Source organism: Nipponia nippon, unplaced genomic scaffold, assembly GCF_047370975.1.
Source record: "Nipponia nippon isolate SJK-2023a ecotype South Korea unplaced genomic scaffold, ASM4737097v1 scaffold_12, whole genome shotgun sequence".
NCBI lineage: Eukaryota > Metazoa > Chordata > Aves > Pelecaniformes > Threskiornithidae > Nipponia > Nipponia nippon.
Window position 1 is genome coordinate 4144599 of NW_028262313.1, and position 13446 is coordinate 4158044.

General features: G+C 45.4%; 1 protein-coding gene across 1 annotated transcript in view; it reads right to left on the reverse strand.

Moving 5' to 3' along the window:
* PAK3 (p21 (RAC1) activated kinase 3) overlaps positions 1-11034 on the reverse strand; it is a 148824-nt gene extending 137790 nt beyond the window's left edge. The window contains exon 1 of the mRNA XM_087748437.1: positions 10819-11034. The gene's annotated coding sequence lies outside the window, so the exon portion shown is untranslated. The remainder of the gene's footprint in view (positions 1-10818) is intronic.
* Positions 11035-13446: the final 2412 nt, after the last annotated feature.

A 13446-nucleotide genomic window follows, 5' to 3' on the forward strand; every position in this document is an offset into this window, starting at 1 on the left:
TCAACTGCCTTAATTAGACTAGTTGTGGATATTTGATACCCCATCCCTTTAGCCCCTCTAAAAATAATCACATTGTATGTCCTATTTATTAATTTTGATTTATTTCAAGACACTCCTCTGTTTCTCTAGGGGGCATTTACAAAAGTTAAAACGCAGAGCCAGCCAATAAATCCATCCTGTATATAATGAAATGACCTTCCAAGGAAGTAAAACCCATCTCCCTGAAAAGCCAGAGAGGCCTTTGTTGGATTTGCTGAAGGTAACTACAGATTGAAAGATGGCGTCTTTGCCTAAGAGGTTGGAAAAAGTGGTAGCTATCATGTTTGAGTGTATTATTAAAAGTGACTATTACCTCTCTATGCTTACAATTGGAACTTCTGATTTCATAGACTAGAACAAATGCACTGCTGCTGTTCTGGATGGCCTAGCATTAATAAAGCAAACCAGTTCTGAATGCCCAAGGCCGGGACCTCAGGGACAGCAGATGGTGCCCAGGATACCCATTCTCACATTAGCGTAAGAATAGTACGGAGTGGGTCACAGATTGCCTTTAAGCAAGCTTTCAGTTGTCCACACAATCTCTGCCTCCTACCAAATGAGACAACAGCATTGTTTTGGTTTTCTAATTTAGGTAATCAGTGCTTCATTACATAAAACGTATTTCACAAGCAAGTCAAGCAATAAAGAAATCCATCTCCTTTGTAACAACTTGCAGTGCATAAGCACCTTATTCAAACTTCGGACACGCAACAAAAGGAAATGAACAGTCCTTGTTAATATGCATCAAAACACTTCCAGACAAATGACTTAGGAGTTCTTAAAATTGGACTTTTTTTTCTTAAATTGCTTCTAATTTTGTGTGCAATCAATTGCAGCTGTAATTGCTTATAAGCACAAATGGTATATCCATTGATATCCAACCTGACTCTCATTGAGAACCAGAACAAATTCCAAACAGAAAATTGGAAGCTGTGCCTCAAATTCTTTAAAAATAGCATGAAATCCACATGCTTACCTGGATTCAAAAATAAGACTGTCCTGATCTGAAAAGAGGCAAAACTTCACCCCATTCCTAATTGCAGCCTCAGAGTTAAGTAAAAAGCAGCCAAGGCCTGGACTCTCCAGAGACAACTTCACATGGAGATTTAGGCTATCATATGCAATCTCTTATGAGATATTTTGCCCTTTCTAGTAAATGTAGGTAAGTTCCACTTTAAATAAGGTGTTTCACAGAATGTGTGTTTGGCATTAATAACATTAATAATGAACAGAGCTTTGTGTGTTTAGCTGTCTGTCTTCTCAGCTGAGTTAATTCAGATTTCTGAATTAATTAATTAATAATTAATTTCGGATCTCGGATCTCTGAAAATATGACTTTGCAGTCCTTTTGTAGTTCACACTTTTCTGCCTCTTGGACAAGGATGCTCAGCCGAGTTTGTTTCCTGGCTGGTTATTAACCATCAAGAGAATGTTTCAGCTCCACTCATCACACGTATTAGCCAAATCAAATCTAGAAAAACCTACAAGAAGAACTCAATTTCTCAAACAACGGGAAGCGCATTAATTGAGAGATTGCCTACTACCTTACAAGCTCTCTGCAAGAAAGGCACAGAAGGGCAGAGCTCATTTCTTTTTTTTCCTCCATCCAAGAAACAGGAAGAAAAAAAAGGGGTGTTATTTCCACTCCCAAACGCAAGGGATTAAAAAGAGGAGCTAAACCAATCCACAGAGATATCGTGTGCCCATGTACCTCTTCCTTATCACTGCACTTATTCTAGAAAATTGCAGTCATCGCTTCACCTCCTTGGATCCCCCTTGAGATCCCCATGCTGGGAACTTCTGAAGCGAAGACTGGTATTAAAAATCTGCAGGGTTTCAAATAGACGGTTAACCTCATTCCAAGTCAAAAGTGCAAAGATCTAGGGATGACAGTGCCATGGATTCACTAGAATGGATGTCAGCAGGCTAAACAAGCCCTTAGTTTCCTAAGCTGTTCTCTGGAACAAGCCTGACAAAGAGCTAGCAAAGGCAAGTCGCTCCACACCACAGGCACACCCCAGATTCCAGACATGGGTGATGGTGAGGCAGCTGAGAATTACAGATTTACACACAACACAAACTGGCACAAGGAACAGACGAAAATCTTTTGTTGATGTTGCTGTTCTTGTTTCTCATGTAACACAGTTTTCATTCCCTAAAGCCAATGTATTAATTGCCAACTGAAAATAAGTCATCTCATCATCTTACTTGAATAAATACCAATAGTTCTTGAGCTTGACTGGAAAATTCAAGAAGCTGTATCTGGGCAGTGAAAGCAAATAACTATTTCTGTATCTATCTTGTTCAGCACATTTCCTTCTAAATGAACTGCTTGAAAACGATGAGTTCTCTAGAAACAATTTGGAATTGGGGAAAGCTTTTGAATAAACTGGAGGACGTTTTGGGTCACAAGACCATTGGACTCCACTAAATTATGAGTGTCCTTTCTTGGATGAGGAGTTCAGAGGAAGACTGAAGATTTTGTGATTGACAGATAAAATATGAAAAAACACCAGGGACAGGGACTGAAAGCTGGTTCCCTATGTAATCTCAAGCAGAGCTGCTTAGGGCTTATTTTTCAGAACTGTTGAGCTTCAAGAATTTCAATTTTCACTCAACTTCCTTCCAATCAGATACTTCTGGGGATGGAAGGTCTAAAAATTATATCAAATGAGAATCTGCAACCTTGCCACTGGAGCGTAGCCCACTGAAAAGACCCACTGCTCAATATTCAGCATTGTTTAGCAGAGAGAAAATGTAAATCTAGCAGCATTTCTGACACTACCTTTGGGGAAAGAACTTTCCACTGTTGCAGGTGTCTCTTTGTAAGTGGTTCCAGAAGGCGAGCAGATGCAGAGAGGTGGTAACACTTGCTGGAGGGGAAGTGTCATCCCCTCCTGTCAGTGCTAAGACTTCTCACGCTCATCACAGAGTGAGAATGAGAGAAGGGAAGACGACAAGCACAAACATTACAGTAAAACACTACATAAAAGATATTACACTGCATTTGTGCTGGATATTTATAGCCATAGAGTTGGGATGATGGCCATAAAAGTATTATTTTAAAATGATCTCTAATATCTAATTTATTCGTCTCGGATTCTGCTAAGCAGCCAAGTTGGGGTGGTCTACAGAAAAAAAATACACTGTAGCTAAAGCACTGCAGGCAAGTGCTGAATGTTCTGTAAAAACATAAACAGTTTCTTGCCTACAAATCTCTTCTCCCTCAGATTTCTCATCTTTCACTCCTCAGTTCCCAAGATACTAGAATTTCCTCAGTTCTGTGGTTACCTAGAGTTTTCTCATGGAAACAAGCACCACACACATCACGAAGAAAACAAACAATAGGCAAAAATCCCCTGAAAACAGCCCCTCAGCTTATTATTCCCTTATTCTTCCTGTGCAGGCTCAGAGCCAAAGATACTCCAGCCACAGCTGAGGAGATCAGTGGTAAACATCGTTAGCAGAGGAAAAATCTTAAAATAAACAAGTTCTTAAAGGTATAATTTTTCCCCTGATAAAAATTAAAGAGGAGCAAAACCAAGTGACCTCTTTATCTCCCCCCTTCATTAATTAATAATATAAGCAATAACCTGAAAATAAAGATGGACGGTTTCTTTGACCCTAGGGGAAAACCCTAGAAGACAGGCATAAGGCTTCTGTCCCGTTTGTCACATGGTTGCCATGATTTGCGGGTGGTATGGCAGAAGTGAAATCCCACACTGTGACGAAACCTCATGTCATCTGTCGTGGGCATGTGCTCTCCCAGCGCGCTCCGTGGCGGACAACCGGCTGGGCAGGCACTTGCCTGAAGTGCCTTTCTGAATATGAAAGAGGAAGACATTCCATTTCAGTCCTTGCAACTATTAAGGAGTTCCAGTGAAATGGTAGTTAAAGATCTGTCAGGCGAAAATGTGCTGCACTTATGGAGCTTTTATATTACTTGCCTCTAGCTGTCTTTGCAAAGAGTGAGGATGACACTTAGCATCCTTTTTACAAAGATCTCAAAGAGATAAATAAAAATAATTTTCTATCTGGAACAGGCAAAGTTCAGGGAGGTTAACTGAACAATCCAGCCTCTCACAGCAAGGGAATGGGAGAGTCAGGGACAGAATCCAAATCAGCTGATTATGGTCCTGTGATCTCAGCACTAAATGGATATCTTCCTGTATTTACAATGCTCTTTCTCAGAGAAGTTTGTCCTGCCAATGTGTGCTCCAGAGAGTGACCAAACTGGTCTGGGAGCCCCTGCTGCAGGAGCTTGTGCGGATGTGCAGAGAAGGTTGCTTCAGTAACAGCCTTTCCAGGGCTTCTTCCAGAGGTCAGCGAACTTACTGCTTTGTTTGGGTTTGGGCTCTTCCTGATGTTTAATTTAACCTGAAGGATTTGATTCATTGTTTCTCAGCAATAAACTGTTCTCCTCAAAAGAGCTCATCAAACTTTGATGAGGCCCTTGTGCAATGGAAAGATTGATGAGATACATTAAAGGTTAGGTGTGGAGCAAAACTGAAGATAAGGGCAAAAACTCCTATTGAGTTCAATGCAATTATGATTGGGTTGTCTTTGCACATCTTTTCCCACTGCTCCATCTCATATTTTAATGTATTTGTGTAACTACCTCAGTATCCTGGAAGAGGGAATGGTAACCTCTCCCATGCTTTGCTTAGCTTCTCTTTGTTTGCCAATGTCACCGCGAAAGAAACGTGTTTCTCTGGCTCGCTGCAGTGCGCCCTTACATCGGTGCTTCATCGGGCTGCAGAACCATAGCTTCCACTACGAAGTGGGCAGATTAAAGCAATTAAGACATGTTTTCTGCCTACACCATAGATAACTAAAACCTAGAACTTATCAACCAGGCAGTCATCCAGACCAAGAACCTAACAAGATTCAAAAAGGGATTAGAAATGCATACAAACACAGTCCACCAAAGAATCCTCGCAAGTTGGCGCCCAGGACATCTCCATGCTAACCCTTCCTGTACCAGCGCTGCTCAGATCTACTTAACCTGGCAGAAAGGCTGCAGTGCCCCAGCCTCGGCTCTGCCTGATCAGCCCTGTGTTGTACATGCACCTGCAGATGGGATGAGAGTGATGTTTCTGATGGCAAGAGCTGGGAGATGGGGAAGGAAGAGAAGTTGTCCTGCAGGCATGCAGGAGTTACCATGTGTGGGAAGTGGAAGTTCTCAGCTGGCAGTGCAGACCTGAGTCCCCCACTTGAATATTTATGTCCTCAGCAATACTTGCTTTCTTACTCCCAAAAATCTTCAGCAGTGGAGATGCTGCAGCCTCCCTAGGCAGCCTCTTCTAGGACTTAATATCACTGCTGCTGGAAAGTGTTCTTAAATTTATAATGATAAACTTCTGAAAAACATATTAAACTACGTGCTGATCTCTGAAGGCAAAAAATGAGCTATAACGTGGGGACATGGACTAGCCTGCAAGTTCCTATGCTATGGTCTTTACACTGTGCCCTGGGCCACCCAGAACAAGTCATATCAGGCTAGAACAGCAGAGTAGGTGACCTTCAGACCTACTTTAATACGGCAGTTCTTATGCTTCCAGAAAAATAACAAGTTCATACCAATTGCCAGACAGCAGGTCAGTTTTTCCAGCTGATCCTCTGTCTTATTACGTAAGATACACTGTGTGATTATTGCTCTCTGCTAACCTCTGCATAAATTAGCCATTAAGGACCAGAACAGAAATTATTACTGAAAATATAATGTGTTCAACTGATTTTTAATACATCATCATGTGTCGGTCAAAGTGCATTAACCTGCTTGAACCTATTGGAAAAGATTTCATTAACGAACTCCGTACGACCTAACAACAACATGACAGAAAAGAAGCAGTGGTCCAGGAGATGGGAGGGATGGGGAAAATTAAGTTCAGCACTCACAAATGCTGTATTTAGGAGGGGACATTATCCATTATCTCACCTACAAAGGAGGTTTTATCTTCTACATGGTTTCATCTCTACTCTGCTTTGGCTGACACATGTTCATGAGGCACTAGTGACACGTGAGGCCAGAGCAGGTGATCCATACCTCTCCCTTTCCCACAGAAACGTATCACTTCTGCAGTGTTTGATGCTCATGGTCACAAGCCACCTTGCAGAAAATGCTGCCAGTTGATAGTATCCAAGGTTTGAAGTTTGGGAAACTGCTGACACACTGGTCTGTGACTTTGCTTGGGGCACACTCGGACAGTGCAGTATCAGGGAAGGAAATGCCTTATGCCATACAAATATTACAGGATAGATCCACTCCACAATGCAATTAATCCCTTAGGGGAAAAACATGACAACAAATGGGTTTCAAGCACTTGAAACTGCAAGAGGCTCACAGAAAACCCCACAGGAAGAAGGAGACACGTTAATTCAGCACTTAATCCAGTCCTGTAACACAGCCCACAGTCCGTCACATAATGCTGGATTCGAAGGCAGGATTTAGGAGACTGTGATATCACTAGATAGGTTCGTTGCAAGGCTATAGCTGTGCCAATCTTAACTTCACATCAGAGCAAACCACACAAAGATCTTAGTGCACTACATATGCTCTTGCACTACTACCACTGGCTCCAAACCCCTGTCTCAACGAGGTCTAGTTAGAGAAAAAAATCAGAATATAGAAAAAACTGTAAGGCTGCCTGCAACTAGCAGCACCTATAAAAAGGCCCCTTTCACATCTCTTCTAGCCTCACTCTCTCTGTATATCTATATATGTATGTATCTATATATCTGTATCTAACATGAAGGTATAGAAAAGATGGAGCTAGACTCTTCCAAGAGCTGTACAGTGAAAGGTAACAGACACAAACTGAAACATGGGGAATTCTGATTAGATATTACTTATTTTCATGAGGATGGTCTAACACTGAAACGGCATCACAGAGGCTGTGGGATCTCCATTTTTGGAGACATCGTTAATTTAACTGAACCACGTCCTGAGTAACTTGCTATAAATTGGCCCTGCTTTGAGTAGCAGGTTGGACTAGATAACCTCCACGGGTCACTTCCATCCTAAATTATTCTATGATTTTTCCTGGGTATATTTGGGACCATACCATAGGGCCTTAGTAAATATTAATACATGTTTATAATACTTAAGCTGACCCTCTGCACTGATCAAGAATGGAGGGAGCCTGCCGGTGCTTAGCTAAGATAAATAATAGCAGTAACCACAAAATACCCACAACGGTCAGCATCCACGCTGGAGAGCTTTACACTCAGAAACCGTCCCCAGTGCACTCCGTGAACACTTCATCCACCATGGGCTCAATGTGTTCAGGGAGATACTACACATGTCCTGCTGTGCTCAACAGACCAGGACCCTGTGACTACGAACAACTGGTTCCATAGTGAAACCTTCTAGAATGTGATGCATTGGAAGAAAGATTACTGGGGAGAAAAATCAGAAGAAAATATCCTATAGGATCTCAACATGCATCTCATTCTATCTGAAGGGCTAAGGCTTCAACTAGGATTAAGCACTTGCTTAATCTTAGAGAGCACTGTGAGAGACTGGGAGTACTTACATGTACTAGAATAGTTATGATCTGATGATTTAAAATGATATCTATTGATGCCCAAAGGTATTTTTGGGCCCAACTTTCTTCACCGACTGTCTGTTTTCATGTAGTTGTTTTGCCAACTACTGACAATCTGTTTAGAAATACCAGGGAACGTGAAATCTGGAGGTGTATCAGTGTGTGAGCGTCCACTCCAAAACCTCTGTGAAAATAACCTTCAGGAATGGCAATCAGCCAGAGATGCAGTTTGAAGCCAGCTAAGATAAGAATAAATATTCATGGCAGCTAAGGATTTTGGCTTTAATGCCATTCTGCCAGTGTAGATAAATATTCAGATTTCCTCGGCTTCTGTAGACTAAACCCAGTTTAAAAGAGAAATCCATACAATACCATTCAAGTAACATTGCCACTGCTGGCAGGGGTTTTGGGGAAGTTGGAAATCGTCATTTTTAAAGACCAAGATGAAATCTCTGTAATTCAAACGTCTACATCAGACAGCAGATGCAGAAAGATTCACGCTGGACCACTGCTGCCTCATGGCAGAGGGATGGGTCTACCTGTACTACACTGTTCAGCACTATGCTGTGCTTTTACCTACAGGACTGTATTTCATTAGCAGGTAAAGCACCTCTCACGTATTTTGACATCTTTGCAATGAACAATACAATCCAAAGCTAAGATTTTACTACTGTTACTCCTACTTACTGTGCAGCCTTCTCTGTCCTAAGGCAAATGTTGGTGTGGTATAAAGCCCAGGCTCACAGTTGAGTGTAATGATTACCTTTGCAAGACTCAGTTTACACAAATGGTATATAGTTGAGTTAGACTTAACCATGCTATCGCATCTGTTAACCATGTTAGAGCAGCAGATCTACATAACCACCTAACTAGGTTAAAGCAGGGCTTTCCTCTCCAGCCAACCGAGAAGCAATAGCTATGTCCTGTCTCCACCACAAATTCTAGTCACATCATGGGCAGAAGGGACCTCAGGAGAAGTTATTCAAAGGGAAGCAGAATGAAAGAAAATTATTTCCCTTTCTCCGTACATTCTCAAGGAAAAGGATAACTGTGCTCTATAGCCCATTATTAAAACTCTTTGCAACTAACCACACCATCAGACTCTCGCACACCAGCTGGATGCTAGCCAAGGCTGTAACTGTGGGACCACTGATAAGTCTCTTCACTCTCTCAGATATAAGCCAGGAGCCTAATTCACATGCTCCAGAACGTGAACTTTTAAATTGTTTTCAACACACCTTCAGACTTCATGGAAGGAAATGAGCAAGATGACAGATGGAATAGTTGTTTTTTCTTTTTTTCACAAAACAGCTCTCAGCCTGCATTATCTCACTGCTTCTTATTTCTTCTGTTCCATACTTTCATTTCTGTAAGTCTAAGTAGACTGAACAACTTGCACTTTCTCTTGTGACCGTAGTTTCTGTAAAATGTTAAGAAAGGAGGGCAAGCAACTCCTAAACAACTCTAGCTATCACACTTGTGGCTGGCTGAAAAGGGGCAAGAGGACAGGAATGGGAAGAGGAAGTGCAGCCACATGGCAGTGACAGGCCAGGGTCTCTTCCACAATCTTTCAGTGGCCTTGAGCAAATCCCTTCCCTTACACATTGCTATACATTTAAGTAATATTAAATTGAGCAGGCTTCTGGCAAGCCTTCCAAAGTACAAGGCTCAGCTACCAATATACAGGTTTGAGGCATCAAAGCACTCTGGAATTCAAAGTGTTCAGTTCTCTCAGACATCAAACATAAATTTAAAAAGGCAAATGAAGATAAATATAAACAGAATCAGCACATTTATGATGCGTAGTTAAGAAGCTACCTTCAACATAAGAGCTATTGGAATAGCCCTACCCATTCAGCTCGTCAGCCTCTCAACCTTTTAAAACATATACCGGAGATCACAGCAGTCAATACATTTATTCTCTCAGTTAAGATACTTATCCTAAGCTGAGTTTTCATATGATCCCAACAATACTCACTCAAATGAGAGTTACTTGAAGACATATAGATCACAAGTTTCACCTTTGTGAAGAAAACTATTTACAAGTGGGGGTACCACACTTTGTTAGAGCAGTTACTTCTTAAAAAAAGCAAAAAAGATGGTATGTGCTCAGCAGCCAGTAAGTCACCCCTGCCGGGATCCCTCTCAGTGTTAGTGACTTTGCTGCTACAAAGTTTGCACATGATGTCAGTGCTCACTGCCTCTGTTGGACAGAGTGTGCCCAGAGTTTGCCAAAAGAGAAAACCTGAATGCTGCACAGAAGGGCCAGTAACATGGGCAAAGGGGAGCTCTGCACCTGATCCAAGGGCAGGGGGGCTAACTTAACTTTCCAACTTGTTTCAGCAGAAGTTCACAGTGCTCTTCTCCATTTCTAATATTCTGTTCACCATTACCAATCTCTTAAAATGCTCAGCCAGCTTGATGGTGTTCCCTTAAACTAGGGCATCAGATCTAACCCGGGAATGGTTAGACAGGCAGATGGATTACCTCCCGAGGAGTTTTAGGCTGCCATTGGCTTCAAAGGGAGCCCATTCCAATTATTCTCTTCCTGTGAGTCTGGAAGTGACTCATGCAGAGACAGTCAAGACCATCCCACTGGGCCTTCGGATTAAAAATAATGACAAGGCAAAAGTTGGGGAATGTTTAATCTGTGAAAAGCAACTGATCTTAAGATACTTGAAGGGAAACCACTTAAGGTACATCTGGCATGGGCATGAACTCAACTTGGCCCAGAGGGCAAGCAGCCTGGCTCCCGGGTGGCTCACCACGGGGAGCCTGCAGACTCCTTGGCCTCGCACCCTCCCGTCCTGCACCCTGCCAGGCTCCCTGTGCCTTCCAGCCAGGGACAGCCAGCAGCAGCACCCCGCTCCTCCCCACAGCAGCCAGGCCCGACCAGCACCACCAGGCACACGCGGGACCGTTTTCCGTACAGGCAATGCTCCCTGGAGCCTCGCACTGACCAGATCCCCCAGAACAGGAGGAGAGGGTTTGCGGTGGTTTGAAGGCACAGATTTGGAAACTATCAAGGAGAACTGGGGAACTGATGAATAGCTCAGGGGCTCTCCCCAGTCCCTCCCGACCTGCAGCCCCACATGGACCCCCCGGCTGGGCTTTGTTGCTGCGGCCGGCTGGCTGTAGGCTGGGGAAGCAGGGTGCAAGGAGCCTGCCTTTCCCTTTCCACCCAGGACTGAGCTGTGCCTGGGCACGCAAGGTAAAAAAGCAAAGGACAGACCTTCTCTCCGGCCTCTTCCGCGCTGGGGAGGCTGCGCTCGTCCTCCCGGCTGCGGCCGCGGCTGCCGGCGGGATGCTGGCGGGCCGGTCGCGGTGCCTCACCAGCTCCACATTGAGCTGCCTGCCGGGAGCCTCTCTTTATTTTTTCTCCCCCTCCTCCCTCCACCCCCTCTTTTCAGGGGGGACAAAAAAGGGGTGGTGGTGGGGGAAACCTTTCTATTATTATTATTCTAATATATTCTGGGGGCTTGTGGTTCCTGCAGCCAGGCGGAAGTGAAACCCGTTTTCGCCCCCTCCTCCTTCCGCGATGCTCCGGGGCTGGATGCAGCCGGGCGGCGGCCGGCTGGCCCGGGGCCGGCGGGGTGTCCGGGCGGCCCCCGCAGCCCCCGGGCGGCAGCGGCATCCCGGGCCGCCCCGGTCCCTCGGCCCCCAGGCGGGATGGGGAGGCGGTGCCGTTCCCGAAAGGCAAGAGGTTGCTTTGGAGGCAAAAAAGGGGGGAAATCATTTTCTTCACCCCGCTGAGGGGGGAAATCTGCCCGCGCTCGGCTGAGGGAGCCTGGTGCCGGGAGCCCGCACGCCGTCAGGGGACGCGGGGTGCGCTGGGTGCGCGGGGACCCGCGTAAGGCGGGGCAGGGGGCAGCTGGGCCCCCGCACAAGCATTTGCGGCGGGGGGGGGGGGGGGGGTCCGGCCAGCTCGGTGGCCCTGCATGCCCGGGGAGAGCCCTCCGAGGGCACAGGCTGGCAGCGGTGACTTCAATGACAGCAATTACGGCTGGCAGCACAGAGAGAGAAGCTATAAAATGCAGTTAAATACAGCAGCATCTACTGGCTCCTTAGTGACATCCTGTGGTACGGGGGCACTATTGCCAATGGCCAGCTGAGCTCTGGCTTTCACCGAGGACCGACGAGCCCCGCGGACCTTGCGCGTTGCCCGCCGGCGGGCGCAGCCGCGTACCCGGCAGGGTGCAGGGTCAGAGTCTTGGTTCGGGGACCTAAATCACTACCAGCGTTTCTGTTTTAAATCAGTTTTCTGCTGTATGCTGCAGCAGAGCTGCTCTATTTCTAAAAGGTACCTGGCTCTCGGGCACTGTGGAGATTTGCACTTTATAAATGTGTAGCATCTTCCACAGCGCATTATAGAACAGAGAGGGCTGAGATCTAAATACTGCAGCTGGCCTCATGCCTAGACTGAGGAGCAGAGAGTGAGAGAGACACCAAATGAACATCCAGCTAACTAAGGCAAATGTTAATTTCTTAATTCAGCATGTGTCATCATGTCGAAACAGACTTGCAGAACATCTCCCCCAGCCAAGAAGCACAGGAGCAGAGAGGAGGCAGTGAAACCCTGTCCCTCCCTGAGTCTTAGCTACTCGAGAGAATTCCCCTGCCACACAGCACCCTGGGGTGCTCCGATGACCTGCGCCAGAAAAGGCAAGAAGAGAAAGCCAGTGAAAGAGAGCTGAGCACGTGGACCAAAAGACCACAACCGATCCATAGGCGGGAGGAGAGCGGGAAGTCAGCACTTAACGGGCATAGCTGAGCTAACTGGATTCCAGCTTACAGGGATGCCACTAGTAATGAGGATTTGGTGGCATCAACCTAAAAACATCTCCACAGCCTCTGGTAAGCTTGGTAAGATCCATGCCACCATGTTTACAATGCTCACATTGCCCAGATCAGAAAGATGAAGGCTAGCCTGGGCAGGCCTGAACACACAGCAACTGAAACTCCTAATAATTGTTTGGAGGCATGTGGGTGCTGGCAGTAGATGGGTTGGAAAAGGCTCTTCTAAACTCTGCTACAGGAGTACCTGACATCGGATGATGCAGATGTTCACAAGAGATGGCTGGGACACTCTTCACTGAGGTCTCTGTTGTCCCCAGAAGCCACCTGCTCACAGCACCATGGTGAAACTTAACCCCTGTAAAATTCTGGCTCTGCCCCTTCTTCCTTGTGGGAAAAGTGGAATGGTCAATGATGCTGACATCTATTTTGTCCGGTGGCACATTTAGGACCTGCTGTTCTGGACTCTGTGCTCAGTTTTGTGTGAAACATTTCCTTCACATCCCAACAGCAACGGAGTTGCTTGGTCAGCTGGCTGCATCTGTCCCACAGCCTCGGCACGTCTGCGGCCTCCGCATTGCTAGTGGATGGCTGAACAGCCATGTCAGCAGAAATGCCCTCTTCCAGGTGGCACTGGCCAGAAGATCGCACCTCATCCTAAGGAGTGCATGCCTGGGCACACTGATGCATGAATTTGTGTCTTGCAGCTTAATTACTGCAACTCCCTATGCTTTGAAATAAACCACAGCTCATGTAAAATACAGCAGATGTCCGCTTAGCAAGGGAGAGCAGGCTGGTGCTTTGCTCACCCTAGTTTCTTACTAAGTACAGACTTTGGTCTTCTTTTCTGATATTCAAAGCCCTTCACAATCTTCTTCCATAGCCAGCTCCTGCTGGAGCACTGCAGCCATTGACAAAGGGGTAGGACAAGACTGTGGGAGCTTCATCTTTCCCAGGCAGTATTTCTGCACTATGGAACTTATTTTGCCCCATGGAGATACAAATAACCCAGATGTCAATGCATTCAGAAGTAAATGCAAAACTTCTCTCCTCAGCTTCATTTCTT